This window comes from Oreochromis aureus, linkage group 23 (genome assembly GCF_013358895.1).
Source record: "Oreochromis aureus strain Israel breed Guangdong linkage group 23, ZZ_aureus, whole genome shotgun sequence".
Taxonomy (NCBI): domain Eukaryota; kingdom Metazoa; phylum Chordata; class Actinopteri; order Cichliformes; family Cichlidae; genus Oreochromis; species Oreochromis aureus.
Window position 1 is genome coordinate 10,906,644 of NC_052963.1, and position 12,265 is coordinate 10,918,908.

Here is a 12,265-nt window from a genome sequence, read left to right on the forward strand (position 1 = left end):
TTATTTGCAAACTAACGCTGAGAAATTCATGTCCTGTATGACCTTTCTACTGGTATGCCTGGTAGCACACAAGTTAAAGTGTACACCTGATAACTTCTCAGTCAAGAGTGTTCAAATTAATCAAGTACTGATATAGTGAGGACAAGAACGAGAAGAAGAAACAAAAAACACTTTTTTCAAGGGGTTTAAATAGCTTATTAAGAGGGAACCTGTATAAAGAGCCTGCTCTTATTTCTGATGGTTTAATCACAATATAAAAATAAATATAAGATTATAATTAACCAACAGTTTGAAAGAATTTGAAAATACATGCATGCCACATACAGCTGCCTCTAGTAAGTAAGCATAACACAAGCAGCTCTCCAAATGCTGCAGGTTCTCCTCAAAGTGGCCTCTTCAGCAAGCAGCAGATCTCAAAGAAACGACACTGCTAGCTCCAGTCACGCTGTGAAGTTTATTTGATGTTAAATTGAGAGTGGAAGAAGAGAAGGATCACTAAATGATCACAAAACTATCCCAACAGCAGACCACCCTGACTAAAGGGAGACATGAGACAGGAACTTTCAAAGTAAAAGCACGTTAATTTCCCAGTTGTGAAATGAATCACGGCATTGCTGGACAGAACAAACAAACTGCTCTATGTACTTGGGTGGCCAAGTTTTTGGTTTTTGTTGTTTTTAATAAGATGCTATGTAAACAACAAAACATAGATAATCTATTACTTTTGCAACCCAGATTACAACCCGTCTTAAGGAAAAGAAAAAAGAAAAAAAATCTTTGCTGTAGGAATGTACTCGAGATGTTGCAGTTCATTTCCAGATAAGCTACTTCACATTTATAGAAATTGTAAGGATTTGAACATTATAAAAATGATTCCCAAAGCTATACATATGCTGATAATCCTGGTACCCTAGGCAGCTTATATAGTAATTTCATCCACACTGATCAACACATGTAGGAGAAGTTGGGGAACAGATGATTATAATAATATGTTTTTAAAAAATAATTAAAAATTAAAACCTTAAGTATTTGAACAATGACATCATTTCTGTCATTTTGCTTCCACCACCACAACACACACTGCTTTTATAGTGTGTACACATTGGTGTAACCCTAGACACCTGTCGGCTTTCCTGATAAGATCATACGAGCAGCAGGTCACGTTCGTGTAGGAACTGGAACATTTTGTGTAAAAACAGACACTGAAAGTAAAGACATGCATATTTTCTGTCTCCGGGCCCACTGAGAGATACAGACGCACACATACCCCTGCTGTGGTACAGCTGTCTCTACATCTCCCGGGTCTGCAATCCTCAGTGGTGGAAACAGCTCTGCTCACTCACACACTCTTACACACACATCCACAGCAGCACCTATCTGATGAAGCCCATTGGTAGCTGTTACCAGGTACTGCTTTAGCTGAATCAGTGAATGAAGTTGCCTGACGATGCCCTTCCTGTGCCGAGCATGGCAGCTGCACCTGTATTTGCTCTCACATTAGTTTGTTGTAAAGACTAACCCATACAAATGCAGGCAGCATGTGCACGCTGTGAGCCAAGAGAACTCTTAAAACACTCTTCTCATCAGGGTGTGCAGGAATCCAGTTGATGATCTGACAGCCTCAGCGACCTTTGCCCTTGGGCTGATGTGCTGAAACAGCTGTGTTTACCCATTAGGAAGTGGGAGGTGTGGGTTGCTGCTTGAGTGCTTGATGGGACTTCTGACACCCCTGTTCAAACCCTGCAATCTTAACCAGCTGCGAAAGCGAGATGGGTATCGTTTTCACTTTGAGTGTCTGTCTGTCTGCTGCAGCAATTCTCTCTGTGATTATTCTCCATGAATGATCACATGATTGGCTCATTATTCATATCCAGTTTAGTCTTTAAAGCAAGCTTTCACCTGGAATTAATGTCAGACAATAGCCCCATGTGACTAATGAGGATAAACAAGCAAGCCATACAAGCACATGGCTAATTAACATACTACAAAAGCCATTTCGCAATCCATTCAAACGCTTGCTGTTTACACCAGCACAAAATTCAGTTCATTTTTATTTATATAGTGTCAAATAAAAACTTCTGTTGTCTCAAGGCGCTTTAAAGACCTGCAGTACCACAGAGAAAACAACAATCAGACAACTCATTATGAGTAGGCAATTGGCAACAGTGGGAAAAAAACTCCCTGCACTTCCTGTATCCCCCATGTAGCCTTAATTTTTCAGATGCATAGGTTGATGCTTTGTACTTTAGCAAAAAGCTTGGGTCTAAACTCATTGTCATTTGCTAAGGGACAATGGCCTTCCCAAAGCCCCAATCTCCACCTTACTGACATTTATGTATGTAATTTATCTATGCTTATAGGCCAGGAATTCAACCAATTTAAATGAACTCTACTCTTTCTGTCAAGAAGAGGGGTCAAATATCCAACCAGAATTATGCTAGAAGTTTGTTGATGGTCACCGAAAGCATCTGGTCGATGTGCAACTTGTTAAGAGGCATTTAAGCAAATATTAGTGGGGGTGTCTGTATCCTGTATTTATACTTTTGACACTGTGTGTGGATTAGAGAAAAATCCAAAGTAAATTCTAACTTGTGCATCCAACTCTTGTGTTTTTAAAGTCATTAAAGATGTTTGCTGAACAATCAATCAATCTAGACTAGAAAAGGAACAGTTCAAAGAAATGACTATAAGCCTCAAATTACCACGACATTCATGCTCATGACACGTGTTTGTAAATTTCTGACCACCGCTGTAGCTTCAACCCACAGGGTAATTTTGTATTGAGTCACTACTTTATCAGGTACAACTCTTCATGGTTCAAGACTTTCTGTAGAAACAGCAGGCCGTAGATTCTGCCTTTGTTGTGGTTTACGTGTTATCTCTTTGACATTGTGTTAGAGAGGTGTTACCTAGAGCTGCTTGGTTTAGGTAAACACCAAAGGGTTGTTTTGCTCATTAACTGTAATCTTCATTGTTTAACACAATTATCCAAATTATTGTTAACAAATGCATCATGCATTTGCCAGATTTATTGGTATGCCGGTCTTAATTTCATGCATATCAGTTTTTCAACTACCATTACACTGATGATAGATTGGCCAATGTGGCAAAGAAGCACTGCTATAAAGGAAAAGGCGTGTGCTCTATTTATAACACACAAAATCTTCCTAAGAGAAATGACTGCAAACAAACTAATAATTTTGACCACACTATCTGGATTCTGAAGAGTGGAAAAGTCAAAATTGTAATTAAAATCTGTTTAATCATCAAGGCCTCTTTAGTGATTTCGGAAACTGGTTGCATTTAAGATGCCATTCTTAGTATTAAGTTTCCTTCTGTTTGTAAATGGGATTGTGGAGACTGCTGTTCACACGGAAAACTCAGGGTTCAAGTTCCAGCACTGGCAACCATGCCCAAAAGCCCAAAAGTACCATGACATTCATGCCCATGCCGTAGCACCCTTGAATTTAGCTACTATAGCTACTAAAAAAAAATAAATAAATAAAAAATCCAATTTTTCTCCACAATGGTTGTAACCTAATCAGGTGGTCTCTGGTTCCAGATCTGCGTCCGACTGGTGAAGGTTTAGGCAACTTCAGTGAGAGACTATAACCACAGGGGCACAAATGATTCAGTGAGGGTAAGGCTATTTTGGCACTGGTCTAGTGTATTTCAATAACAGTCATTACCGCCATTAAGCAATGATGTGGGATAGGGTGAATCTGCCCCATTTTATGCATCAACCTCATTTGTAATCTTGGCTTTAAATGCAAGAATCTGCATGGAGAATTAGCCCCTGAATTAGGCCATTTTTACATGTTGTGTGAGAGAGTGGGCTGGGACTGCCAATTAATTTGATAAATTAGAATGTAATTCATCTCATTTGGCATGAAGAAAAAATTAAATGACCATTCAACCATGTTCATGAGCTATTACAGAGGCATTATAAGAGCCCAAGTAACTATAAAAGACATAAATTGCATATGTACTTATAAATTCATTTTTGTGAGGACCATTTTGTGTTTTAGATCTCCTCTGTGAGGACATTATGGCTGGTACCTGCTTTCCAACACACCAAAAAAGCTACTCAGGGCCTCAGATTTGATTTAACATTTAAGATCAGGATTAGATTCAAGGATAGAATTTGGTGGCGCTCAGTGTTACTGTGGGTTTACTCTGTGTCCTCACAAAGACAGAAACACAGACGTGTGTATGCTGGGAAGCGGTGAGGCCGCATGCCATACTGACATCACCGCAGCTGTGCTAAGTGGGCTCATACAAAACTCCCACACATGGCTCACATCCGACAGCAGCAGTCATCAAACATTAGCTCGAAGTGGCAGTCTTTACAGACTGCTCTTTGGCTCATTTCAACTCTCTGCTTTGTGTAAATCCAAGAAACGATGTTAGGAGCATTTTTAACATTCATACTGGCCATGAGTGAAATTACTTCTCAGGTGATTCTCTTTCCTCTCTCTAAAACAGAGGCAGGACACATCTGTAAGCTGCAGACTCCACATGACCACTACTGCTTAAAACAGCATTTTGCCTTTTTAGCTGTGGTAACAAGCTAGCATAAGTCTCAGTCTCAGAGTTTACCAGATGGGTGCTAACTGGTGCTGGACAGTGTTGACTTTTAACATAATAGACACTTAAACTTACCATCATCTGCTCTCGTCCTAGTAAACATTAGAGACACACAGCTTAGCCATTTTCTAAACATCCACTGCATGCATGGAATCTCACCATCACCCCAAAACCTTCTTTAATGATTCACAACGGCTCAACAGTGATAGCAGAAACATAACTGGAAGCTCAAAAACGTGGAATCAAATACAAAATATATTGTGATTCTCTGTGGTGACGCCTACGCATGCACAGAACTCTATTCATAATTTCTAAACAGATGTGCACTTTAAAGTGAGAAAACGCAAGTTCATTATAGTGATTCCACAAAACTAATTCTTCAACAACTATTTGCCCTACTGCCCAAACTGAGCTTAAGTCCAAAGCTTTTAATTTAACAAGTTCAACAAAGTTCAGAACTCTGTCAAGGATAGTCTGTGTACGTCTGAGCAGCAGTAATCCAGAGCTGCTTCCTTATGCAAATCAGGAAAACAACCCTTTGAATATGTGCAGGGAAATTAGCAACCCGGTTGCAAACTGAAATTCAGAGCACACATACCCTCAGGAGGCTTGAAAGCTTTGGCAGAAAATCCTCTCTTTTACATAAGCCAGAAGAGGATCCAAGATTGTTTAAACCTCCCTGTAGAGTCTGGTCTTGTAGTCTGAAAGAAAGCTTCAACTTCGCATCATCCATTCACAACTATTGATCTGTGTGTGGGCATATACTACACATGGAAAGGAAAGTTGATTCCACAAGTGCCCTAGTGAATGAAAACAACATACTGTGTATAGTGTGGTCAAGTTTATGTGCCGTGCTACAGTCTAGCAAAAATATCCCATTATGCAGATTGCAGAAAAGATTTTGTAATGACAAAAAAAACAAACAAACAAAAAAACCCAACTCTCTCTAGAAATGCTTCCTCCACAAAAGCAAGATGACGCTGTAATGTGATGCCTTATTGATCCCAGCAGGAACTGCAGCAAAGTCTTGCATAGGACGCTGCAGTGCATGGTTGCCAGTGTTGGCACTTGAACCCTGAGTTTTCCATGTGAACAGCAGTCTCCACAATCCCATTTACAAACAGAAGGAAACATAATATTAAGAATAGCATCTTAAATACAACCTAATTGTGCAGACAATGCCAACCAGTTTCCAAAAATCACTAGAGGCCTAGGTGATTAAACAGATATTAATTATAAGTCTGGCTTTTCCATGCTTCAGAATCAAGATAGTGTGGTCAAAATTATTAGTTTGTTTGCAGTCATTTTTCTTTGGAAGATTTTGTGTGTTATAAATAGAGCACACACCTTTTCCTTTACAGCCATCTATCATCAGTGTAATGGTAGCTGAAAGAAAACTGATATTATGCATGAAATTAAGACTGGCATACCAATAAATCTGGCAAATGTATGATGTATTTGATAACAATAATTTGAATAATTGTGTTAAACAATGAAGATTACAGTTAATGAGCAAAGTAACCCTTTGGTGTTTACCTAAACCAAGCAGCTCTAAGTAACACCTCTCTAAAGCCTCATTTCCATTACTACCTACTCAGATCGACTCACCACAGCTCCACTCGGATCAAGCGGTTTTCCATTAAAATCATGTACCACCTACAGTTGGTGGGACACTCTGTCATCATAGCAACGCAGCAGAGTCCCATGGCATAATTAGTATGTGACACGACAACAATGGTGGACGTCGAGGCAATGATATGCCTGCTGCTCTGTCTTTGGCTTTTCGTCAGACTCTGGGACCACAGCGTTGTTTTTGTAGCCATTTCCCTCATTGCCCGGGTGTCAAAACTGACGGTTTTGATTTTCGTGAACAAGATACTCTCATGACTCATCGAGTGATGCCACTGACCATCTAATTGGTTAGCTGCAGTCTGGAACTCTGGCCAACAGGTACTAAAATAGTACCTGGTACCAGGTACCATGACCTAATGGAAAACCCTTAAAACTGTGGTGAACCATGGCGAGTTGATCTGAGCAGGTAGTAATGGAAAAGGGGCTTAATATGAGTGTCAAAAAGACAAAACGTAGGGCGTCAGTTTAGCTCAGTGTGTTGAGCAGGCGACCACATGCCATATAGCTGAGAGCGGCCGGCCCGGGTACGTGTCTGACTCGTGGCCCTGTGATCATGTCTTCCCCTCTCTCTCTCACTGTATCTATGAAATAAGGCCAGAAAAAAAAAGACAACACATAATCCACAACAAAGACAGAATCTACGTTCTGCCAGTGCAACAGAAAGTCTTAAGCCATGCATGGACCAAGTAGCAATCAACAAATGTCTGGAACGATTCTGGCTGGATATTTGATCACTATTCTTGGAGTTCATTTAAATTGGTTAGTTGGCACAGAGCTGACTTATAAGCATAATCTATAAGTTTTCAACAGGGTTGAGGTCAGGTGCTTGGGGAAGGCCTTTTCAGAAGCCTAATGTCAGCCTGCTTTATCCATTCCAAAACCAGTTTTGATGCGTGTTTGGGATCACTGTCCTGTTGGAACACCCAACTGTGTCCAAGTTTCAACCACCTAGTTGTTGATTTCAGGTAAAGTTCCAGAATTTGGAAGTAATCCTCCTTTGTTATCATTCCGTCAACCTGTAATGTACCAGTACCACTGCCAGCAAAGCAGCCCCAGAACATGATGCTACCAATACCATGCTCGAGACTTAACAGTGTTCGCTCCAAAGATATCTCTTGTCATTGTGACCAAACAGCTCAATCTTTGTCTTTCACATGTGGGCAGCTACAAATTTCAGTCAAGCTTGAAGCAGGGGCTTTTTCTTTTTGGTCGGCACCCTCACAGTCCATGGTGACACAGAGTTGATATTAGATATCACACTAGAATCTGCAGTTGTTTAGAAATGACTCCAACAAACCTTCCCAAGTTGAATAAATCTACAATCCTCCTCCTTACATCTTTACTGAGTTTCTTGGCCTTTCTCTCAATTAGTGCTGGGCGATATGGAAAAAATATTTATCACGATATGAATTATCACAATAACGATATACAGTTAAGCCCATAATTATTCATACCCCTGACAAATTTTGACTTAAAGTTACTTTTGTTCAACCAGCAAGTTCTTTTTTGACCAGAAATGACACAGGTGTCTCCCAAAAGATAATAAGACGATGTACAAGAGGCATCACTGTGGAAAAAAATATTTCTCAGGTTTTATTTATATTTTAGCAAAAAGTATCACGTCCAGAATTATTCATACCCTTCTCAATAATCAATAGAAAAGCCTTTATTGGCTATTACCGCAATCAAACGCTTCCTATAATTGCAGACCAGCTTTTTGCATGTCTCCACAGGCATTTTTGCCCATTCATCTTTAGCAATGAGCTCCAAATCTTTCAGGTTGGAGGGTCTTCTTGCCATCACCCTGATCTTTAGCTCCCTCCACAGATTCTCAATTGGATTCAAGTCAGGACTCTGGCTAGGCCACTGCAAAACGTTAATGTTGTTGTCTGCTAACCATTTCTTCACCGCGTTTGCTGTATGTTTTGGGTCATTGTCGTGCTAAAATGTCCACTGGTTCCCAAGGCCAAGTTTTTCTGCAGACTGCCTGATGTTGTTGTTGAGAATCTTCATGTATTGCTCTTTTTTCATGGTGCTGTTTACTGTGATTAGGTTCCCTGGTCCATTGGCTGAAAAAACACCCCAAAGCATTAGGTTCCCACCACCATGTTTGACAGTGGGGATGGTGTTCTGTGGGTTGAAGGCTTCTCCTTTTTTATGCCAAATGAAGGCAACATCATTGTGACCAAATAATTCAATTTTTGTTTCATCTGACCATAACACCGAAGACCAGAAATCTTCTTCTTTGTCCAGATGAGCATTTGCAAAGGCCAAACGAGTTTTTGCGTGCCTTATCTGGAGAAGTGGCGTTTTCCTTGGTCTGCATCCATGGAACCCAACAGTGTCCGTTGGACTGTCTGCCTTGAGACATTGCCACCAGCAGAGCCCAGATTCACCAGAATGGCCTTGGTGGTGATCCTTGGATTCTTTTTCACCTCTCTCACTATCCTCCTGGCCAGCACAGGTTTCACTTTTGGCTTCCGACAACGTCCTCTGAGATTTTCCACAGTGCGGAACATCTTGTATTTTTTAATAATACTTTGCACTGTAGCCACTGGAACTTGAAAACATTTGGATATGGCCTTGTAGCCCATTCCTCACTTGTGAGCAGCCACAATGTGCAGCCGCAGGTCCTCACTGAGTTCCTTTGTCTTAGCCATGAATGTCCACAGACCACCTGCAGAGAGCTGCTGTTTTTCACCTGTTGAGTTGATTAAAACAGCTATTCCCAATTAATCAGGGTAATTATGATGCTTTAGAACAGCTTTGACTATTTGGAATGGTATGGAACTTTGGATTTTCCCAGAGACTGTGACAGTTTGTGAAGGGTATGAATAATTCTGGACATGATACTTTTTGCTCAAATGTAAATAAAAGCTGAGAAATATTTTTTTTTCCACAATGATGCGTCTTGTACATCATCTTATTATCTTTTGGGAGACGCCTGTGTCATTTCCAGTCAAAAAATAACTTGCTAGTTGAATAAAAGTAACTTTAAGTCAAAATTTGGCAGGGGTATGAATAATTATAGGCTTAACTGTATATCACGATATAACACCTGACCTGTGGTCATCTGGAAAGTACGCAGTCTGTAAACAGTGAGTGGAGAGGGTGCAGTCTTTGTTTTGAGTTACCGTAAAGCATGTCGCAAATCTGGGTGCACGTAAAGCAGCACCATGTTGCAAAACCACAAGACGGAGTTTCTTTGCGAAAAATATCATTTTTTTATACTTTATTTTCTCTTGCATAAAGTTAAGAGTAATATATTTGCAATAGGCTATTTAACCCTTTAAGACCTACCATAGAACCAAGTCCGCCAGAGCTTATCTTTACATTTTTACATGCTGTAGTGCCATTTGTGATAGCATTTCAAGTTGCTATACATGAGTACAACCGTTATAGCCCAAATTTTAATAATATGTATGCATTAAGTCCATAATAAGTACAAAAATTGCAAAAAAGTGCAATAAACGACAAAAAAAAATTGAAAATCGTTTTTGTTTTTTTTCCCATATATTTCTAGTTAGAGAAATTTAAGAGGCTTATCCCTCAAAACTGTAAATACAAAAAAGTTGCACAAAATAGTTTCCCACCACGAGAAATTTATTGAGTGTCTTCATAGTTTTATTTTTGAGATACACTAATTTTTATATACTACAGGAAAAATGAAAATAAATATTCTAATGCAAATTTTCAAAAAAAAAACAGCATGTCCATCAAAATAAACTATTTCCAACAGTGTAATTTGACTTCTAAGCATCCCGGAAACGATACAGAAAAGCATAAAGTCAAACATGACTTTTAAAAACACCAACATAAGCTTTGAAGGTAAAAAAACTACATTTTCCACGAAAATGACGTCACTTCCGGTTTCGGACAGGTAATGGCGGACATGCGATAGTTCGCGCTGACTTATATTCCAACTAGGAAGTGTTATGAACAGCTGATCGGATCGGCAAAGCGTGTTTCTGGAATATTATGTTTTTGTCGCTGGAAGTGCTTTTTATGCAATTTTTGCAAAGCTATATGTGGAAGGAAACCATGACCTAGGGCAAGCTAATGGAATAAGATGTAAGTACAACTCCTACGGTTTCATATGCAAAAAAAATTATTGCGCTAGCTTACGTGGTTCCAGTTCTACAGGGATTTAAAAATAGGCAAAACGGAGTGTGCCTGCTCCGACCGGTTGTAAAGGGTTAATGTAGAGCTGGGCGATAAAACGATAACGATATGTATTGCGAAATAACTTTTTCTCGATAGAAAAATTAAACTATTGCGATAGGCCTCATCTCTCTTATCCTCTTAAAAAAAAAAAAAAAAAAAAAAAAAAAAAAAAGAACAGCCAATCCAAATTAAGTAGCGCAGAGCCGAACCAATCACAGCCGCAGAGTCACGTCACGTGACTTGTTACGTACAACACAAGCGCCAAAGGCGCACATGTATTTGTTTTTGCAGCCGTGCAGCCCGGGTAATGAAGGAAATGAGTTTGCCGACTAGAGAAAAATCAACCGAGAGCGTGAGCGAAGGTTACCGAAGAAAAAACCGATGATGGCTCCAATGCCGGAGAGCTTGTCGAACGGAAGGGCCACAGAAGTTCCATAGTGTGAAGGTATTTCGGCTATTTCAAGTCTGACAAAAAACAGAGTAGCGCGCACCGTAAATTGTGCCGAAAGCAAGTCTGGAAATACAATAAAGCGGTGCATGCTCAATCTCTGACTGAAAGCGCTAATTCGTCATTCGGCTTTTGTCAGACTAAAGTCACTGTTAAAACTGTTTGAAAAGCTAAGCTATACAACAAGGAGAGATTGAGAATTTCCTTTTAGTTCTCAGTTTATTTGATATTGACAAAAGTTAGTCAATTTTGTCTGTTCTTCTGTAAAACGACCTAAGATTTATTTTTAGAATTAATATTTTGTTTCTAAGTGGAATTGACAATTTAGTAGTCTGTTTTGTTTGTTCTATTTTGAAACTTAAACGCTTTAGCGGCTGCCTTTTGTGTAGTTTGCAATATTTGCCTTTATTTATCTGAAACTGAAGTCTCATGTTCCTTAAGTACATCTACCCTGTTGAACTTATTATGGGAAATAAATATTTTAATTAAAACAAGCTGCTGATTATTTCACATTTTACTTGTGAGCAACGGCACATTTAAATCTTACAAATATAGTTATTTGGCTTATATCGTGATATATATCGTTATCGCCTGAAATGAAAAAAACATATCGTGATATGAAAAAATCTTATATCGCCCAGCTCTAGGTTAATGATATATTTTATGTAATAATTTTTAAAATTAGGGTTAGAAACGTTAGAAGACAAATGGCACGATAGACACTTTTCTATCGTCCACACGATATATATCGTCATATCGCCCAGCACTACTCTCAATCAACCCAGTGCTGTCAAACAAATGCTGGCAAAGAGAAACTACTAGCTGTCATGATGTCATGATCACCAACAAGAAGTTAACAGGCTTTGGCGTTATCAATTCAAGATATTGTAGAACCTTCAGCACCACTTATTAAAAGACTTAAAGAAGTGTGTATATACATTTGAGCCTACATGTATATTTTTGACTGTGTGGATCAGAGAAGATCATTAAAGGTGTATGTTATTCAATTATTCCACAATGAAAGAATGAAATCGTTAAAAGTAGGCATTCTTTGGTTGATCACTTGTATGTCTTTAAACTTAAAAGCTAACTTTAATTCAATTTTCCAAGTTTCCCACTACTTTGTGTGTTATTTGAGGTCTTTATTTCAGTATATGTTCCACAGGAGATCTCACACTTCTTACATTCAGTCATGTCCCTGAACAGAATCAGGGCACAGGCATCAAACAGTAGGGCAATAGCATGTTTTAGAATGACAGCTGCATGTCAGCCTCCAATGACAATTTAGTACCTAAAAAGGGATCTACTTCAACAACTAAGCACAATGCTTAGCGGTTTTCTTGCATATTGCAAACGGTGGAAACAACAAACTTGTTTCACCACAAAGAAACAGACTGTCAAGTATAACCAGGAGGAGTTAACACAGTGAACCAA

General features: G+C 39.2%; 1 protein-coding gene across 2 annotated transcripts in view; it reads right to left on the reverse strand.

Moving 5' to 3' along the window:
• LOC116328892 (peripheral plasma membrane protein CASK) overlaps nucleotides 1-12,265 on the reverse strand; it is a 52,374-nt gene that overhangs the window by 33,220 nt on the left and 6,889 nt on the right. The gene's annotated exons all lie outside the window — the stretch shown is intronic.